Raw genomic sequence first — 21,146 nt, forward strand, 5'->3', positions numbered from 1 at the left:
TTTTCTTCTTTTGATTTCCTGTGCCAGTTTCAGGAATCTCATAGATATATTTATTTATTTATTTATTTATTTATATATTTATTTATATAAATATATATATATATTTATATATTTATATATTTATTTATATAAATAAATAAAAACGAGTGTGTGTATATATTTGACATCCCATATTCATAAAAGAAGTTCAGAAACATCTACCTTGAGATTCCTGAAACTGGCACAGGAAATCAAAAGAAGAAAAGAGGAATTCACTAATAACCGGGTTCTTGTCCAAGTTGTGCCACTAACCAGTGCTGCGGTCCTGGCTAGGCCCCTTTCGGCTCTGCTCGCCTAAAAAACGAAAAGACAGGATTAGATCAGTGGCTCTCAATGCCTATGATGAGTGTTCTTCAGTGTTGACACTGGCACTGATGGGGCAAGAGCAATCAAGAGAGGGTAAAAATGGCCAAAGTCATAACACAAATCGAGCAGTGGCACCAAAATGTCCTGAGAGCCATTGTACGTTTCACCACCAGGTCCCCACAGGAAAGGGGAGATGGAGCTAGTTCCATTTATAACGCTCTGCCATGCACTAAACATGATTAATTTTATGAAACTCAATCTCTGAGCACATGTCTCACTAGTATCCCACGTGACAAAATATAAAGTAGGCACAAAGAACTTCTGCTGAACCCTGAACAATAATGGTCATCTTCGAGAAATGCACTTGTAGGACTGTCCAAATCAACAGCTAACCCAACAGCTCTTTGCATAGAACATTCACTTTTATTTGAAAGAATGACTGACAAACTGTGGTCATTCAGACTTCACATTGCCAGACACTGGCTCAAAAATAAACCAAGAGATTCCATCATTTCAAGGAAAACAATTAACATAATTTGTTGCCAATGATAAAAATCAGTTTTAAGGTAAAAATCGTAATTTTAAAAACCTTGCATCTACTATTATTGTATACTTGGTATATTCTTAATAATTTTATAATAATATATGATAATTATAAATACATATAACAATAATATTTTTTGATGAAAGCAATGGTGATATTAATGAATGTGATTTTGTTGTTGTTATAGAACGAAACTTGTCAACATCTGGAAAATTAAAGCGAGCCAGTATTTCCAAATGAGCAATTTGCGGTGTTACAGAGGTGGAGATCAATTCAAAGTGAATATCAGGGGACGCCTGGGTGGCTCAGTTGGTTAAGCAGCTGCCTTCGGCTCGGGTCATGATCCCAGCGTCCTGGGATCGAGTCCCACATCAGGCTCCTTGCTCAGCAGGGAGCCTGCTTCTCCCTCTGCCTCTGCCTACCATTCTGTCTGCCTGTGCTTGGCTCTCTCCCCCCCCCCTCTCTCTGATAAATAAAATCTTTAAAAAAAAAAAAAAACAAAGTGAATATCAGACCAATGGATTTTAATGTAACACAGTATAAAGAAGTTTAGTGAAACAATTTCAGCTTTCACATTAGGGAACCACCACTTGTCAAGTTTTGGTGTAATATTAAAAAAGGAAACCCATAATTACATCTTTTCTACTTCTTCTTCCAGTCCTTTGGTAAATTCCTTCAGGATTTTCTTTATAAACTTTAATCAAAGCATATGTTGTGACAAATTGACATTTTTCTCACTATTTTTTTGAAAATGTACTCATTTTCAAACATTTTTCTTTCAAATACTTTCTATTTCTGTTTTAATTTCTAAGATGAATATCATTAGCTATCATCCAAATAAACAAAAACTCATGTTAAAGAATGTAAACAGATCCTGAGACCAAACCCAAAGCACTTGGATGTGACTTAGGTATGCTCCTTTCCAGCCCAGTATCAATCTCCTTTGCTTCTAAACCACGAGGGAAGACACAGAGTGGCTCAGCAATGCCTTCGGACCCTGCTCCTGTCCACCGTTACATAGCGGCCACATCCGTGAATGTTTGGAAGCACTGAAACATCTGTGCGACTTCTCGGAGTAGGCCCCTTATTAGTAACAAATATCTACTGTGTGCCTTCTGTGGGGCAGGCACCAGTTAAGAGGACACTTAGATCAGAATTCAGACTCCATGACTATTTGGGGCATCCTCTCGAACAAAATACAAAATCTCTCTGCATCTGTTCCTTTAATGTGAAATAAGAATGGCAACAGAGCTACTTCATAAGATATATTGTGTAGTTCCACTGAAATGACCCATTAAAATCCTTATTACAGGGGCACCTGGGTGGCTCGGTCAGTTAGGCATCTGCCTTCAGCTCAGGTCATGATCCTAGGATCTTGGGATTCGAGCCCCAGATCAGGTACCCCAATCCTGCTTCTTCCTCTTCCTCTGCTCATTCTCTCTCTCTTTCTCTTTCTCTTTCTCTCAAATATATAAATAAATCCAACCCTACAACACACAATGCCTAGCATACTGAACGGGAAAAAAACTCAGGAAATCTTACCCATTGTTATGATAACTAAGATATCTCTCATTGTTTGCGATGTACATGAAAGAAATAAACACAACTGAACCATATAGTATCAGGGGCTCAAAATCTACCCCACTTGTCGACACATTCAGCTCCATGAAAACTCAGAAGCAAAAGTATCCAGGAGTCCTCACTCCTCATCCCCAAAGTGAAAATAATCTATCTTTGGTCAGGAAGGGAAGCAGGGTGGTCACAGTGACCAGGCACTGCTTAAGTTCCTCCAGCTTCTGGTAGTGGACCGAGCAAGGACTGCCTCCCCAACATCACTCTCCAGGCACTGTGGTGACAGGTCAAAGGACAGGGAGGGAGAATCTGGACCTAGTTCTTGATCAGACAAGAGAGGGGACTTTCATCTTCCCTTACCCCCAGCCCCCAGGGGCAAAAAGTCATGTTCATTTCATCTCTTTACCCCACGTAAAGTCCAGCAGGAACAGGGCTGGGGGAAATAAGGATGCTCCTCAACCCGAGGTCAAACCAAAAGCAAAAGAGATGCCCTCATACTGCTAAGAATAGATTGCATGTAGGAGAGAGGAGGTGCTTAATAAATTTCTTTCAATTAAAAATATAATTTGGAAGAATAGAACCATGCGTGCTTACCTACAATTTCTTTATAAAGATATAAGGGAATTAATCATTAAACTAGTTATACTGCTGAGGCCCAATTTCATTTTTAAAGGAAAAAACATGATGCCACCTTTATTTTTCTTCATCAACTCCACACACAACCACTCAAGTGTCAGTATCTTACTAGCCCGATAAGACTTTAACTGCTGATTTAATAGAATGATGTAAGTTATGCTTCCAGAATAATGTATAGAAACGATTATGCCCCCTTAACAGCACTTGGATCTTCAATCAGGAAATTCAATTTTAGCTGCAAAACTATGTTTTGGCAAAAGTGCAATTGAACTCAGTGTACTTGTCACATTTCTAAATATACTCCGGTCACCATGACAACTAGGGAGACTGATGGATCGCTTAAAAGAGTACGGTATATTTAATTGTCAGCATTTTAAACTGACTCAGAAAAAATGCTGTGTGATAGGTCTACTCACCATGGTTACTGCCGGCTGAGTCCATAATAATAAAAGGCTCACATACGCACATCGACAGCGTGCGCGCAAAGAACGTAAAAGTCATAAGGCCCTGTATTTCCAACCGCGCTACGCACCAGACTTAAAGAGTTTAACAACGACTTGTTCTCATTAAGGCGCCACTCGAAAACCCCTCTCTTAGACTGTCAGGATCTGCTTCTGTACTACCCAAGGTTGCGACAGCAAATCCCAACTCCGATTCCAACGTCTGCTCCCTTAGACTAAAGATAACGATGTACTTAAGGCTATTTTCTCCTTGAGCAGGGGATGAGGGTCTCTCTCTTTTTCCTTCTATGTAGACCCATTCCCCAGCAATAACCTTCTGGGGTCCACACATCCCCTAAACAACCATTTGCTGAGCACTACTCCTCTGACTATGCTGGGGCAACCTTCTATATAGGCTAGGAACAGAGGACCAACAAATAGATACCATCCTCACATTTTGGGAGCTGACATCCTAAGACGAAGGGAATACAAAGACAGAAACAAAGAATCCATTAAAGAGAATGAAATAATCCAAACAAACTGATCCATTAGACTGCATTAAGACCGTGCTTAGCACATAGGGAGCACTCAGCAAGTCATCACCAACACTGTTTTAACTAAGACAGCTCCCACCAAATGAGCTTGCCCAATAAGGGGGAAAAAAAAAAAAAAAAAAAACAAAGGCATGGTAACCAGACTAACAGAGAACCTCAAGTGTTTTATAAAACATAAAGCAAGATAAAGGGAGAAAGAAATGGGGAGCGGAGAGGTGTGCTACTTTAGCTACAGGTTAAGGAAGATCTCTCCAAGGAGATACTTGTACTGACCCTAGAATGAAGAGTCCAAGCCAACCATTTGCAGAATCAGAAGGTAAAGTGGGAACAAAATTGGCTTACACACAGGACAAAACCCTACTGAATGAAATGATTACGGAGTGGGAGATAAGGAAAGCCCACCTCACAGCACCTTTGTGAGCTACAAGAAGGTCTTCTGAATGTTTCTAGATACCATGGAAGGCAATGTATGGTGGGGGTGAGATGCAATCCAATTAACAACGTTAGAAGATCTCCCCCTGTGGTGTAGAGAAGGGCAATAAAGGGAAATCATAAAAGTATAGAAACCATTTCAGAGACTATTGTCGCAGTCAAGGTAATGGATGGTGACAGACTGAGCCACTATTCTCCTATTCTAGTGCTTTTCCACAGCCCCATGCTTATTACCCTCTCGACCACCTCTGGCAATAAAGGTACTAGAGCAACCAGAAATAGGGAACAGCCCAAAGGCAGAACACACAAGTAGTGGCTAAGCATGTGGATGGAAGCCCTATAGCATGGTGGCAAACATGCCCCTGATCCCACAGGTCTGGGTGGGACTTGAGATGCTGTATTTCCAGCAAGCTGGAAGGCTTGTTGGGGGTGCCACAAGCCCAGGAACCACACAGTTTAGAACCGGGGTTCTAGGAGAGCCTGGAGGCAGGAACCCCAGAGCAGCAGGAAGCAATGAGAGTTCAGCTTAGAAGAATAATCGGTGGAAATAGAAAAGAAGGGGAAAATCCAAGAGTGGTAGCAAAAAAGATACAATCCAAGACTTGACGACAAATAACCCATGAGCAAAAATAAAGAAGATGGTGGAACTGATCTTGAGCTTTCTTTAATTGCATTATTCACTGTGCAGATAGTTTCCATCTATCTAGCACAAACCACTTTCACAATGAATACTGCCCCTGGCGACAGTCTATCCCTATGAGAGAAGGCCAAGGAAACGACTGTGGTGACAGATAATAATAAGAACAATAATAACAGCAATCTCTTATTGAGAGCTTATTCAGTGCCAAGTGCATCACAGCATGTATGATCTCCAGTTCCTACAACCCTATTCCTATCTCATAGATGACAAAAGTGAAACTCAGAGCCATGGTGTAGCTCACCCAGAATCACTCCTGCTTCAGTCAGATTCAAACACAGGAACAAACCGTAAAATCTGTTACCTCAACCTCCATTTTGCCTAACAAGTTGCATCTATGGGAGAATCGGATGCCCACTTGGGGCATCCATCCTCAAAGTCAGGGCTTCCTTGGCCTCTGACTAATCTACAAGACTGTAAGTGGCAAAAGTTGATACATGGACTCTAGGAGCTTAAGAGGGAAGTATGCAAGGTCAAGTGGCTGCTCTGTGGCAGAACTGTGACTCATGTCATAGCTTCCTAACGCAAACGTAGCTTAAGCATTTTTATGCTCCTGCTCAGACAAGAGCTCTATTCTGTACCCCTTCTCCAGGACTCTTCCGTGGCCCCATTTTTCTCTTCTCAGCTTTAATCTATATTTACTTTACCACTGTGTCTGCACAGAGAGGAACTGGCTCTCTACACAGTGATGGTCTGGAGTAAGAAAGAGGCCCTTGTTTTTGAAGATGCATGGGGAACGGTAGTAGATATTGACAAGACATCAGTAGATAAGAAAGATGAGCTGAGACATTTCCCCAGCCCAGGAAGTGGGTAAGAAATGAGCCACAAGATCTTCCTTCTAATCACCCACACTGTGCTTTCCCAGGATGATTCACAGGTATGGCTCCACCAACCTGACAGAGGGGACCATCATCAGGAAGATGAAAGGATGTTTTTATGCCTGCTCTCGCTTTTTTTTTTTATTTGTTCCTTCTTGAGTAATAACTATTAATTGTGCTATGCGGGCAGTGCAGAGATGAGTCTACCGGGAAGCCGGCACAAATCCATCAAGTGCTTTTAGTCCGAGCTTTTTAGAAGCAATTGCTTACCACATTCTCCCTGCTCTTTTTCTCAAAGCTAGAATTAAAGTGGAATTTACCACACAGTTACCCAATACCCTCCTCCTCCTCACCTCCAAAATGAAGACAGAAGATGGCTATTGGTCTATCACCCACAAAATCACAAGACACATGTGAAAAAAAAACAACTCTTTTAGTGTTTATAAAGCCTAAGGATCGGTCCCTAAAATAGGCACTCCCTTTATATCAACGCACAACCACCCCGGGAAGCAGATATTGTCCAATTTGGACAGATGAAGAAATTAAGGCTCAGAGATGATGTGTTATTTGTCTAGAATCCAACAAGCAGTCAGAAAGTAAACAAAGGCCTTCTCACTCCAAGGCCAATCCTTTCTGAACTCATTATAGCTGTCCTGAATACATCTCCAAGAGAACCCGGATCTTCCATGCTGTTCTGCAGAAGAATCAAAGCTTCAAGTGTTTCTTAGAAATAAGGCTGTCTGTAACCAAAAGGGCTCTTTCAAGGGGCCTTTTATAGGAGACATGAGCAACAAACCCATCGCAGACTCTAGAACGCTTGCCCCTGACCAAGGCGACATGGTCTTGACTACAGCTGGATTCAGGAATCAGTTAGAATCATGCCTAACGTGGAATCATAGAAGCTCTTGATTTCCCAGCACAGGGTTCTGGCCAAATAACATCCAGCAAAGACTGTCCCCTGACCCAGCTCCAGGGCTTGCCCAAAGAAGAACAAATCAGGGGAGTACCTAAAATGAAGACTGAGGGCCTGTAAGTCCTGGGTTCACATGGGCTCTGGCTCATTGTGAAGTAAAATAAAAATTTTTAAAAGGTGAAAAGTTAATATAGGTCAAGCTTAAACTCACCTCTCATTATTATTCCCATGCCCTCCACTGTATCGGTAGATGTTAGAAAGGATCAAACAGGAGAGATACTAAGAAGAATCCAATCTTCAGGGCCTTAGATACACTGTCTGAACAAGGCGAGGATCACTATGTGTAAGCAGCATCCTTTTCTGTCTCCCCTTCCCCACAGGGGTGATGAGGTTAAGCATCTTGAAAAGATTCTTTATCATAAGCAGAGCTGACAGGGACACCTGATGAGAATGGTAATCAAATCAAGAAGTAAATAAACACTTGGATCAATGTTCTTTAATTCTGGTGGCTGATTTAGGAAAAAGGGTTATAAACGTAGCTATTTCTCTCTTCTAACCATAAATATAGGGTAGTTTCTTAAGGTTTACTTTTTTAAAAGTTATTTTGTATCTCAATATATGCCAGCTAACCACCTTCATGTGCTAGCTAATGTGTGGTTTCGGGGAAAAGGATGGTAGAAAGAAAAAAGGACACTATCCCTATTTTCAAAAAGCTCAAAGTCTGGTACCTAAGGCCAAGCACAAAATGTTGTGATTTTTTTTTTTAAGTCAGCAAGTTATGTTCTCAATTATGAAAATACCAAATGTCAGATTCTTCTCCAGTCCAAGCAATAATGTAAAATGAGCCAATTCTTCTGAATCAGATTTTTTTTTAATGAAAATTATGACTGTTGAAGCTTTTCCTTTTAATGCCAACATTATTAGAACTCAGAGAAGAACACAAGGTCAATTTACTGTGTTCCATATTCTTCCCAGGCTCACACCACCATCCAAGAGAAATATAATGTGAGCCACATACACAATTTTAAATGTTCTAGTAGGAAAATAAAATAAAATAAAATGAATAGAAAAAGATTTACTTCACAAATGCATACAGCATATTATTCTTTTAACAGGTGGCACTAACCACATTTCAAGTGGTCACTGGTCATACATGGCTATGAGCCATCCCATGGGATAACATGTCCCCAGCCTCTCCTCAACTCGTACCTCCCAGTAAGTGAACAAAGCAAAATGGTTGGTGGAGACAAACAAGTTTTACAACACACATCAAGACACATAGATTCCCACAGGCAGAGCCAACCCACCCAGTATTGTCAATTATGTCTTTCAATCTTAAATTTCATGACCGAGAGACTGCAGGACACTGCTAGCAAATGGCCCCACCCCGAATGTGAAGATGAAGAGAACCAAACAAGACCAGGATCACTACCAACAAAATGGCAGCTTAGCCGCTCTACCCACTGGGATGCTGGGTTTGGTCCGTGGATATGGGAGATTCTGTTCCCTCGTCATGGAAGATTCTGTTCCCTCATCAAATGACGAAGAGCTCTCCCTCCATCATTCTCCATACTTCCTTCATACAGGAAGAGGACTACTTCTATCTGACCAGTAAATGGCTGGCATCCAAGACACTATAATAATCAAAGGAAGGATCATCTCTAGAAGTCCGTAGGAGAGATAGACAAGCTCTACCTCTCACTTCCACCTTCTTTCCTTAGTGTTCTCCTTTCTGCTGGACATCTGATTTCTAAAGCAGGTCCTGATCCCTGTATATTCCCTGGGTAAGAATACACAAAGCCAGCATTGTAGCTCAGGTCTTCCCTCAGGCAGGCCCCCAGGGTTAAGACAGAAGGACAGATTGGCAAACCCAAACACGGGCTTCAGGTCCACACCATGTTCCCTAATTGAGCTGTGGGAGCTGCCTCCCTTGAGAACGTTGGCCCTCCATTGCAATGAAGCTAGTGGTTTGAAGACTAGTCAGCAACTGTCACCACTAATTTGCAAAAATGTCAGATTGTTAATAATCGCAGACAAATGGTCATTAGTTAAGACCTAACAAAACAAAACTGATCACCAGTAAGGTGAACATCTCTGTAATAGGTCATCTTAGGTTAATATCATGTACTTCCTGATATGAATCCCTAAGAAGGGCATTTTGCCTGGATGGTGGTCTTAATGTAATGAAAAGAAAGGCTATCTGTACCCCAATGGCCAGCGGCAATGGCCACAATGACCAAACTGTGGGAAGAACCAAGATGCCCTTCAATGGATGAATGGATAAGGAAGATGTGGTGCATATATACTATGGAGTATTATGCCTCCATCAGAAAGGACGAATACCCAACTTTTTTATCAACAAGGACGGGACTGGAAGAGATTATGCTGAGTGAAATAAGTCAAGCAGAGAGAGTCAATTATCATATGGTTTCGCTTTCTTGTGGAGCATAAGGAATAACATGGAAGACATGGGGTGATGGAGAGGAGAAGTGAGTTGGCTGAAGTTGGAGGGGGGAGATGAACCATGAGAGACTGAGGACTCTGAGAATCAAACAGAGAGTTTTGGAGGGGAGAGGGGGTTGGGGGTTGGGAGAGCCTGGTGGTGGGTATTACGGAGGGCATGTATTGCATGGAGCACGGGGTATGGTACATAAACAATGAATTCTGGAACACTGAAAATAAATTTTTAAAAAAATTGGAATGATAATTTTGAGTCTATGTTTTTCACTTAAATTTATTATGAACACTTTTTGCATGCAATCAAATATTCATCAAAAAACTAATTTTAATAACTGTATTATATGTAAAATGCATAAAATATTTATGTATATTTCCATGTTTATGTTATATTACACATAATATATAAATAGCAGTTCTTCCTGTTTGGGGGGGGAATCCACAACCTTAGTCTAATCATGAGAAAACATCAGATAAACTCAAACTGGGGAACATTCTGCAAAATACCTGCCCAGTACATTAGAAAGTATCAAGATCATGAAAAAACAAGGAAAAGTTGAGTAAGTTACAGACAGAAATGGACTAAAATGACACAATGAATAAACGCAGAGTTGTATCCTAAGCTGGACACCAAGAAAGAGACAAAAGGCATTAATGGAGAAACTGGAGAAATTCTAATGCAACTACAGTTTAATTAACTGTGTTGTACTAATGATAATCTCTTGGCTTTGACAAATGTATTTGGTTATGTAAGATATTACTATTAGAGGAAGCTAGGTGAAGGCATACAGGGACTCTGTTACCAGTTACTATCACTAGTTACTATTTTTGTAACTCACCAACAGCAACATGGTAAACATTACCTGGGATGAATACCCAAGGCTGTTTCCAGCCAAACCAAAAGTCCATCAGGAAAAAGAGCTGACAAACTAAAAAACGACAAGAAAAGACATTACATAAAATGATTTCCTGCTTTGTCTTGCTCTTGTAATAAATTAAAAAGTATTTCAAATGCATTTGATTAGTTAAAAGACTCACTGGAAGCTAGGAATTAGCTCAATTAAAGAATTTTTTTAATTATAAATAAAGGAATAGAATGACAAAGGCCAATTTTGCCAAAAAAAAAATTGTAGTTGAAAAATTTGTGTTTTTGCTAATTTTTAAAAATTTTATTTTATATTTGGACCAGCAATAGACAGAGAATCATCTCCCCAAACTATGGTTGGAGGTTTCAGATATTATATTGGCTCTATTTTACTGAAAGAAAAAAAATAACAAAAAGGCTTCTCCATCTGTGCTAAGAAGGAAAAAAGCTCAGCCAACACATTCACAGGGCTTTCAGAGATTCAATGTGTCCAGACCTTTTAGTTCCCATCCCAAGTGTCAGAGAAACTGTACAGCCTATCCTGGGAAAAGTTCTTTTCAAAAAATCAGGATACCTTTTTTTCTCCCCAAATTTCTCTCTCAAAAGTCAGTTTTTCTTCAACTCAGCTTATTTGATCCAGCAAACCAAACAAAGATCAAAGAATAAGAAAATTAAATTCTACCATCTTGCATGGATAGGTATGATATGTGGGTGGGTAGGTGGTTGGATGGGTGGGTGGATGGATGGATAGACAGATGATAGATAAGACAGATATGGATAGATAGATAGACAAGAATAAAAGCTGAAGTTATCCGAGCCCAGTTTTCAAGCTAGTCCTCTGCTAAAGGAAAAGGACTTCCAAAACCATTTTATTCCTTCTGAGCCCTCAACACTATAACACACACATCAACATACTCACCAAGTATTTTTTCTCATCCTACGTCAGAAAAATGTCTGCCCTTCAACAAAGGTGGTGAGAGTTATAGAAGCCAAGTCATGGAGATCAACACTCTTTGGATGAGGAAACAGTGCACCAGAAAGAGAAACAGAATTATCCAACTCAGGTCTTAACTATAAGAATACCTCTTAAACATTCCTACAGACATTCAAACTTTACATTAAAAAGTGGGACCAAAAACAATTTAAAAAAAAAAAGGCAAGTAGTGGGAACCAAGTACCATGCTAAATAAAAGAGCAGAGACAAAGAATACCAGGCTCTTCTTGGCCCTAAGGAGCTTTGGAAGAGCTTCCCTCCTCCTTAGAGGGCATCTGGTGGGCTCTCTTGGGACATGGCTCCTCTGTGAGGACCTGGGTTTTCCTGCAGCCTCTCTATCTGCACCCTCCTGACCCCCTACACTCCAGATACACAGACCCCTAAACCAGTGTCAGCATTTTTCCGATGCTTCTTGTCATCCCTAGGCCAATGACTGCATTGTCACACAACCAGACTGTAGCCTCCTATTCCCCCTCCTCTAACTTTTGCTCTTACTTCTCCAATGAGATTCTCAGTTCCTGGGATGCTCCCTTTTTCCCTGTGTGCCATCCCCTCCTGGCATAATTTTTCCTCGGTTCAAGGTAGAGGCCATATAAAATAACATTTTAGGCATGATTCTGGTCCTTTATTGGAATTACCTTCCGAGCCCTCACACCTACACGGCTTGATTGTAGTATATGACATAAAACCCCAAGAAGCTAAGACACCAACACTGCAAAAGATCTTCAATAACAATGCTCTCAATTTAAAGGGCAGAGTTCATTAAGCATTTTCTTACTCAGTCCCTTATTCGACTCCCAGGACTCTAGTAAATTAGACACAACAGAATCAGATGCCCATTGAGCAGAAGAGCAAGCAACTGTACAAAGAAGGGAAGTAACCCCTACCAAGGGTTCACAGGAAATTTGGGGGCACTGCTGTAATCTGAATCCAAATACCCTCACATCTAGCCAAGGATGCTTTCCATCACCCCATGTACCCGAGGCTTTAGGATCCCCGGCACAAAAAAATGACATACCACTAATGGTGAGGACTAGTCTTTACCCTACACCAGAATTAAACTAGTATTTGTATTTGACTTAGAAAGGGGGAAATAAAAAATTAAAAAAAAAAAAACTAAAAAAAGTTCTCCAACTGATTCTGGTAGAGACGATTAGCAGAAATATCTTGCAAAGAACGTGGGTGTCCTGGAAGACTCATCGCCGTCATCATTATAATTTCTAATCATGCTGTGTGGGCAGGTGTCCGTGTAGCAGAAACACCATTGGCACCCAGATTAGCAGTTTCATTGGGAGACTAGAAACTAAGTCTGCAATTCTTAGACCTCAAAGTCTGAATCACAGCTTTCCCCTTGGGGATCAGCAAATATGCAGTCTGTGCCTTAGCAAGGACTGTTGGGCCTGCCACGGGAGGTAATCAAACACCAGGTCCATCCAAAAACACACAGCAAAGCCAGGTACAGGAAGCTTCCCGTGAGCCTGGAAATACCACAAGATTCAGAAACAGAAGGCCGGAGTTGTAGTCCCACATGATGGCTCTAATTCACTGAGTAACTTTGAATGAATCATTTGCCTTCTTTGCATTTTTTGTTTTCGTTCTCATCTGAAAATTGAGAGTTTTTGAACTATTGGTTTTCAAATGAGACATGGGATAAGATCAGGAGGGAAGGCAGCCAGGAGCAGAGTGCTGGGCTTTCCCTCGCTCTGTGCCCTCCCCGCCAATAGCAGCGCATCTGTTTTCATCACTTTCCATCTACAGTCGGGCCTCTCTGTAAAATTTAGCTTCAACAAAGGGGCCAGACTCAAAAAAACTGATGGGCATGATGTCTGCTAACCCGTCAGCTCTTAACATTCTGATTCTACTCAGATATGTTTTCTCCCAGGCTAATCTTGACAGAGATCTTTTTACCTAGTTTTACTTGACTGGGGGAAATTGTATTGGTAGACTTCAAAGACGTTAATAACATACTCCAAAAATGTAATATGAAGCATGTCAATATTTTCTTATGCCTCCACATGAGCAGATACCTAGAGAGAATGGCCAAAGACAGCAGAGGAGAAGTAGAGCAACAGAAGGGAACCCACCACAAATCCTGTAATTATTTCACAGGGATGTATTTATTCATACAAAAATACTGCTTAAACACCTGCTATGTGATAGGCATTACGGTAGTCTCGAAGCGAACAAGCAGACACAGTTCCTGTCCCCATGAGGCTTATTCTGACTGGATCTGGCATTTTTTTTATTTACATTAATAAAAAAGTAGAAATGAAAACAGATGAATTAAGAGTCAAGCTCGGACAATTAGAAGAACAACAAAATAAACCTGGGCAAAGCATAAGAAAACATATTGAAAGAGAAAATTAAGAATGGTACAGCCAATAAATAAGGACTCTTTTCTTAATAAATAACAAATCTGTGTTAAATTAACCAAAAGAGGGAATAGAGAAATAAGGCACAAAACCACAAAACTTTCAGTAATAATGCACTAAATGCAAGTAATAAACACAAAGAAAATGAAAATGATTATAAGAAATTATTGAACTCCATGCAAATCATGAAATAGGTGACTTTCCTAAAATACAATGAACAAAAGTAACCACAGAAGAGATATAAAAGCAAATTAGTTGAATTAGTACAGGAGAAATATAAAAAGAGGAAACACCTCCACCCCTCCAAAAAAGGGACCAAGTCAAGGCAGTTTCACAGGGCAATTCTTTCACATATTTAAGGAACAGATCATGTAAGTGGTATTGAAAAATTTCAAAAAGAAACAAAGGAAAAGGAAGGCCTCCTGATTATTTTATGGTGATTTAAGCATAACTTTTATACTGGAATCTGGCAATGCATATATACACATATACCCACCCACACAATTTTCAAATAATCTCACTTAGGAAAGCTGATGCAAAAATTGTTAATAAGTTATTAACCTCTACATTCCAACAACACTAAAAATATAATACACAAACTATGAGTAAGTGGATATTATTCCAGGAACACTAGCACGATTTCATGTTTGAAAAATGTATTTATATATTTCACCAAATTACAGAACAAAAGTTAAAAATCTAAGACATTTTCTCAGCAAACAGAAATGGAGACAATGCATAATTTCCATAGTTTCCAAAAAGGTATTAAACATTTAACAACCTGTATCCATTTTAAAAATAAAAGAACACTGTCAGAAGAGGGATGGATACTTTTCTAACACAGTTTATTTCTCAAGCCAAAGCCAAAATTACAATTAATATGGAATATTGTAAGTACAGGCATGTCCATTAAAGTCAGGAAAAAGAGAAAGACATCCAATCTAACATTGCTATTTAATATTTACTTTTCTAGAGGGAGTAGATAATACAATTAATAACATCTGCAAGAGTTATAAAAACTAGAAAGAAAAAGGTAAATTACAGTTATTGTCAGATTATATGATTACTGACATAGAAACTCTAAGAAATTCACCTAAAACTTATTCAAATAATGGAAAATTCAGGAAAGGGGTGGGTAGAAAATCGATATACTGGTATCAAGAGGCTACATACACACACGTACAATTAGATGATATAACAATTCCATTAGCTAGAGAAAGCAAAAAATACCTACAAAAAAAAACTTACAAGAAATATGCACAGTCTACATGAAGGTAGATTTAAATGCTCCTGGTAACATACAACAAGACTTCAATAAACAGAAAGGCATTATGTTCTAGGAAAAAGAAATAAGATATTTACAACATATAATGTAAATGATTAAGTTTAGAGCAATCCCTATGAAAAAATCAACAGGACATTATTTTCAGAACTGAACAAGTCCATTCTAAAGTTTATGGAGAAACAAAGTACTAAAAGACAGAAAAATTTAGAAAAAGAGGAACTAATAAGATTGTTGGAGTAGCCTCATCAGGTAACAAAACATACTATACAAGGGCAGTAACTGAAAGCATGAAAATGGTGCACAGGAATGAAGTGACACAGGAATGGAATAGGAGGTCCCCAAAATGATATAAATTCCTAAGTATTAAATATTTAAGTAATTAGGATCAAGAAACTTAATATATAATAAAGATGGCTTTTCAAAGCAGTGTGGAAAAGATGGACTATTCAATAAATAATAGTATTTGGACAGGTGGATCCAGATAATATCAAAGTGGGGGGCACTTGGGTGGCTCAGTTGGTTACGCGTCCAACTCTTGATTTCAGCTCAGGCCACGATCTCAGGGTCAATGAGATCGAGCCCCTGCATCAGGTTCCACACTAAGCATGGAGCCTGCTAGGGATTCTCTCCCTCTCCCTCTGCCCCTCCCTGCTCATACTCTCTCTCTCAGATAAATAAAATCTTAAAAAAAAGAAAAAAAAAGATCCCTACCTTACATCTTTTGCCAAAATATAATTTCAGTGAACAGGTGATGAGAGACTGAGCTAGAGAAAAAACAAGACAGAGGATAAAAGAAAAAACAACCAAATGAAAAACAAATTGGTAGATTTTTTTTTTTTAAGATTTTATTTATTTATTTGACAGAGAGAGATCACAAGTAGGCAGAGAGGCAGGCAGAGAGAGAGAGGAGGAAGCAGGCTCCCCGCTGAGCAGAGAGCCCGATGCGGAACTCGATCCCAGGACCCTGAGATCATGACCCGAGCCGAAGGCAGCGGCCCAACCCACTGAGCCACCCAGGCACCCAGATTTTTTTTTTTTAAATAACCAAAGGGGAGAAGGCATTTCTTAGTGTTACACAAAATCCAAACTATAAGCCAAAAGACTGAATGAAGTATATAATTTTTTACAAAGTTTATATGCAATTTTAAAAAGACAAGTGCAAACTGATGGGGTTTTGCAACTCTTATCACACACTAAAGACTAATTTTTTTTAGCTGAAAAAATAAGCAGAAGTCCAACAATCCAATAGAAATGGAGGCAAAAGAGAACTCACAAAAACAAAAAACAAATGATTCTATCCTATTTAAAATGGTGTTAAAAGCCACTAATGGCAATAGAAATGCTCATTAAAACTACAAGATACCAGACATAAGATACTGACACAGAGATGATTATCTAGCTTTATGATTATATGAGAAAAGCAAGAGCCAGAATAATGTGTGCAGTGTGCTCCCCTTTGTCTGAATATTCTATAAGCATGGAAATATAAAGGAATGTAAATACATTATATGTTTGTTTAGACCCAGTTTATTTCCAGAAGGAGGTACAAGTAACAGTGTTGGCCTCTGGGTAAGAAAAGTAGAAAGAATGAGACCGTGATAAGACAAAAACTTATTTTTCCATTATACCTCTGTTTTGTGACTTTTTAATCTTGCACTGTATTTTTGTGTTGCTTATTCTGTTATTCTTTAGTTTTCTTTAAAAAAAGACTGGAGAGCAATATACCAATGAGAACACTGAATACAGGGCAAGAGATTCAGCCAGATAGATGGTCTGGAACCTTCCAGCTCTGCAATTTACTATAGCCTATCAGAGCAAGGATGACAAAGGGGCTGAGGTTTGAGGCCTAATGCAGCTATATAAGGGCCTTGACTTTGGGGAAGTTCTTTATTCTTACAGCGTCTCAGTTTCCACAGTTGTAAAACAGAAAGCTAAAATTTACACCTCAACAACTTGCTGTCAAAATTAAGCATGATAACATATATCAAGCACCTAATCCAAGGCCTGACAAGGAACATATGTTCAAAATAATAATAATAACTCTAGTGTTGTTTTCCTCAACCACATACATTAAACCCCGTAGCCACCCTACCCACACTGGCCTCTGCTTCCCGTCTCATCGCCATAACACTCCGAGTCCCCATGAAGCAAGAGCTTAAATAAATAATGACCAACCCTAAACACCAGTCAGGAGAATAACAAAAAAACATGTATGTCAATTCCCACATTTCACTGAGGAATGAGCAGAGGATAGCTGTAGTTAGGGAACTGGGGAAACAGATGAAAACTCTAGTATATTGACCTCCAGACTTTCCACCACAAAATTTCATAAGCTGGCAAAGAATGGGCCTCTTTCCCTCAAGGCCAATGGCCCGTTGTTTTTCAAGGTTACCTTGTTTCCCCTCCAAGAGCTCCATGTTCACTCTGAAGGCCCTGGAGCACTCCCCTCCATCGGGCAGCCCAGCCTCCCTCCCTCGTGAGCGTGGAGAGTTCCAGTGCCCACAAGGTCTCCTCTTCATTCTCACACACATCAGAGAACAAAATCACCCTGCTGTGTAACAAAAAGCCAACTTTATCAGTCTTCTAGAAGAGGAGGAGGGAGAGGAAAAAAAAAAAAAAAAAACCTTGAATGAAGTACTTGATCCTGACAGAAGGAAATGGGGACCCTCTTTCTAGAACCCAATGACTTCACAATGGATGGAAACCGTGCATCCTGAGAGCACCAGGTTTTCTTTGTGGTGATGGGGGCGCTGAGGTTTTTGTGTGTTTATTTTGCTTTATTTTTCTGTCTTTCTGTGTTTGGTCTTTGAGAAAGATTCTATTATGGTGGCTATCAATTCTCATTTAAAGAAATAAGGACAATGGTATTAATAATGAAACAAAAGTACTTTTTACTCTCTGTGGTCTGCAAGTAGTTTCACATTTCACTCCGACAGAACTCCGTGTTTTACTAATGTGAAAGTGTGTGGTTTTGGCAATAGCAAAGTTCTTCTAATATTCAACTTTCTGTTGTTTCTTACTTGCCATTTACAGTAAACGAATCCCGGCTTTTTCCCCTTTGTCAAAATCATTCTGACATCTTTAAGACAACCAGGCCACCTCGAACACGGTACTTTTCATGAATACCCCAAAGGTATGAGCCTATTTAGATCCAGTTTTCTGCATTAAACAATCCCCAGCATGAAACCAAAATGCCCACAGTTTGTTCTGGAGAAGTACAGAAGAAAGCCCAGTCCTGCCTTTGTTTGTGTCCCCCTTCCCCCAGAGTTCCCTCAACTTTCATTTTGGGCTAAACTGGAACAGAGAAATCAGGACAGGTCAGTCAGGAGAAAAGCCACCCCTGTCATGGTTTCCTTCATCATCATCCTTATTTTGGTAACTTACTCTGGAACTTCTCGAGAAACCCCTTCACAGGTTCTTAACCATCCCGTCAAGCCTGGTAAATAGGGAATGCCAAAATTACTCTCCTCCACCACATCTAGAAGAAACTTAGGCTCAATAAAGGCAAGCAAATGGCCCAGGAGCCTCCTGCAATAAGTAGCGAGATCAGGTCCTCCATCTGTTTTCTTGTTCTAGAGCAAGGGCTCTTCACACTGCCTATGCTGAGGAGAATTGCCTGGAGTTCCCCTCAACACTACATCACTGACTTTTAGCTGCTTCTTCATGACACACTGTGACTCCACCAGGAAGGCTGCCCATTAGCTTGTACTTGGGGGCCCAACTATGTATGTGGGGGCTGGTTCTGACTGCTCAGTGCTTGGGCCACACCAGGCCTGAAGTAGGTATCTTCACAATGAGTAGGGGGCCATTGACTGTCAGCTGTGTCACAGGCAACCTGTTACTAGTCATTGTTAAAGTCCTAAAAGTTCCAAATGAATCGTTTTTATTTAGAAACCAGTACTCCTTCAAGGTTATCTCTACAATAGTGTCACTCACGCTTTCACGTACCTCCTCACGTAGGAGATGAAGAGGCAGAGTTATGGATGGGTCTACAGTCATTCTAGGTAACCTCTGCCTGACTTCCCTTGGTCCCAGCCTACGGGGTGCCATCAGAAGAACATACTCCACTGTCAGAGATTTTGACGAGTAAAGGCAATGGACTCTTGCTATAGATAAGGAGAGCAGAGTACCCTACAGAAGCTGGCTTTCCTAGAAAGAGATGATAATATATAAATTCCCTAATGACTGGGTAAACCTCTACCATCAGTCCTGAATTAGTTCTAGGACCTGATGTTTGGATAATAAAACTCAGAATGCTCTGTTTGCTGCCTCACTAAAACAATGTACCCAAACAGAGAACACCGGTGTGTGAGCGTGCCTCAATGTACACAGAGCCACACCCACAGCCACCCACCCACGCACACCCATACCTCGGTGAACAGAACAGATCCAGCCTAGCACAGCAGGTGTCTAAAAATATTCCACACTTCATTCGGTATAGGTCAGGACAATGTCCCATCAGTGTCTAAAGATAAACACAGTCTTACAAGTTTCAATGACGTTGGCTTGACCATCACTGTTACCAACTTATCTCATGGGACTATAAGTCTGTATTGTTTGCCCCCCTCACTAGACTGTAAGCTCTCTGCAGGGAGGGACCATTTCTTCAATCAAATAAATACTTAATGAGCACCTACTATGTGTCAGGCACTCATCTAGATGGTAGAGATATAGCAAAGAATGAGAAAAGACTAAATGTCTGTACTGCAGGAGCCTACAAAGGCAGGAAATTCACAAACAGGTAAATGAACACATAATTTCCTGAGAGCAATAAATACTTAAAAGAAAACTAAAACAGGTATAGGAGATAGGAGTGCTTAGTGTGGAGAGAGGTGTGGTCATCTCTATGACTTCTACTTTTAATAATTGATTTGGAGCTTTTAAAAGAATACCTATGTCCGATCTCACCCCTAGACATTCTGATTTAATTACTCTGGGGATGGACTTAAGCAACAGTGTTTTTTAAGGGTATTTCCATGATTCTAACATAGCGTCGGGATGGAAAACCACTGGTATGCTTGATTTTGAAGGTAAAGATGCCCAGGCTTGAAGTCTACCTGTTATGTACCATCTGTCTAATTTCAGGAAATATACTTAAATCTGAGTCTTGGTGTCTTTATCTATAAAAATCGGATACTAACAGTAACACACACACCTTTTGGGGTTGTTGTAAGAATTAAATCATATACGTTATATCTCTGGCAGAGTGCCTAGCTCATGGACAGGACTCAGTAAGTGTTGGCCACGATGTATTGCCATCTTTATCAATTAAAAATATGTGCAGGAGATGCACAGTAGAGGGCTAAGGTCCAATCTGTAGTTTGCCACAGTGTGCGCTTTTAAAGGGCTTTGTTGTTGCTTTTAAGAGCCAAAGCTGAGGTTACTGAGTGAGATCACAAATTGCATTTCTCTCCTTCCATGAAGTGTCTCTCATAGTGTTTTTGAAAAATTTCAATGAGTTATTACATTTAAAAACAAAACAATCTCACATAAAAATCTGGCAATGTGGGGCGCCTGGGTGGCTCCGTCAGTTTAGCATCTGCCTTCAGCTCAGGTCATGATCCCCGGTCCTGGATCAAGTCCCACGCTGGGCGCTCTGCTCAGGGAGCCGGTTGCTCCCTTTCCCCCTGCCCCTCCCACCCCTGCTCATACACGTTCTCTCTCTCTCAAATAAATAAATAAAATCTTTAAAAATAAATATGGCAATGCATTCCCACAGGCAATAATCGATGAGCACGAGTCAGCTACCATCTTTTTCAGAGAGTCCTCTCGAGCTATCCATGTCCCCCACCACATCCCGTAGCTTTTTTCCCAAATTGCACACTGACTCTGGCCAAGAGCCAGTCACATCTCATTAACACATTTGCACTGTTATCGTCTCTACAGGAAAGAGGAGAACAAAGTGTTACCTCTACCCAAGACTCCTAAGTGGGAAAATGAAATCTAGCTAAAAGGGTGTCGTGTTTCAAGAAGACACTGTAAGTATTTATTTGTGGAAGTCAAGGCTAGTTCTGTATATTAACTATGCAAACAAAGTGTATCTGTGTCAAAACCATAAACCTTGCATGTCACCTGTTCACTCTTTTACATAACTTAGCTGGCCCTGTAGGCAGAGGACCTATTATGTCCCTGGCACTGAAATAGGAGCTCGGCAAACAGCTCCATCATCTCACAACTTTGAGAGGTACTTCCCATTATCACCATTTTCAAAGATGAGGAAAC

At 40.2% G+C, this 21,146-nt stretch overlaps 1 protein-coding gene across 11 annotated transcripts in view; it reads right to left on the reverse strand.

The window, feature by feature from the left end:
- Positions 1-21,146, reverse strand: part of LPP (LIM domain containing preferred translocation partner in lipoma) — a 662,033-nt gene that overhangs the window by 509,889 nt on the left and 130,998 nt on the right. For 10 of the 11 annotated variants that reach the window (XM_059391302.1, XM_059391292.1, XM_059391291.1 and 7 more), the window contains one exon: positions 202-333. The exons of the other annotated variant lie outside the window; for it this stretch is intronic. The gene's annotated coding sequence lies outside the window, so the exon portion shown is untranslated. The remainder of the gene's footprint in view (positions 1-201; positions 334-21,146) is intronic. 11 annotated transcript variants of the gene reach the window in all.

Source organism: Mustela nigripes, chromosome 2 (genome assembly GCF_022355385.1).
Source record: "Mustela nigripes isolate SB6536 chromosome 2, MUSNIG.SB6536, whole genome shotgun sequence".
Taxonomy (NCBI): Eukaryota; Metazoa; Chordata; class Mammalia; order Carnivora; family Mustelidae; genus Mustela; species Mustela nigripes.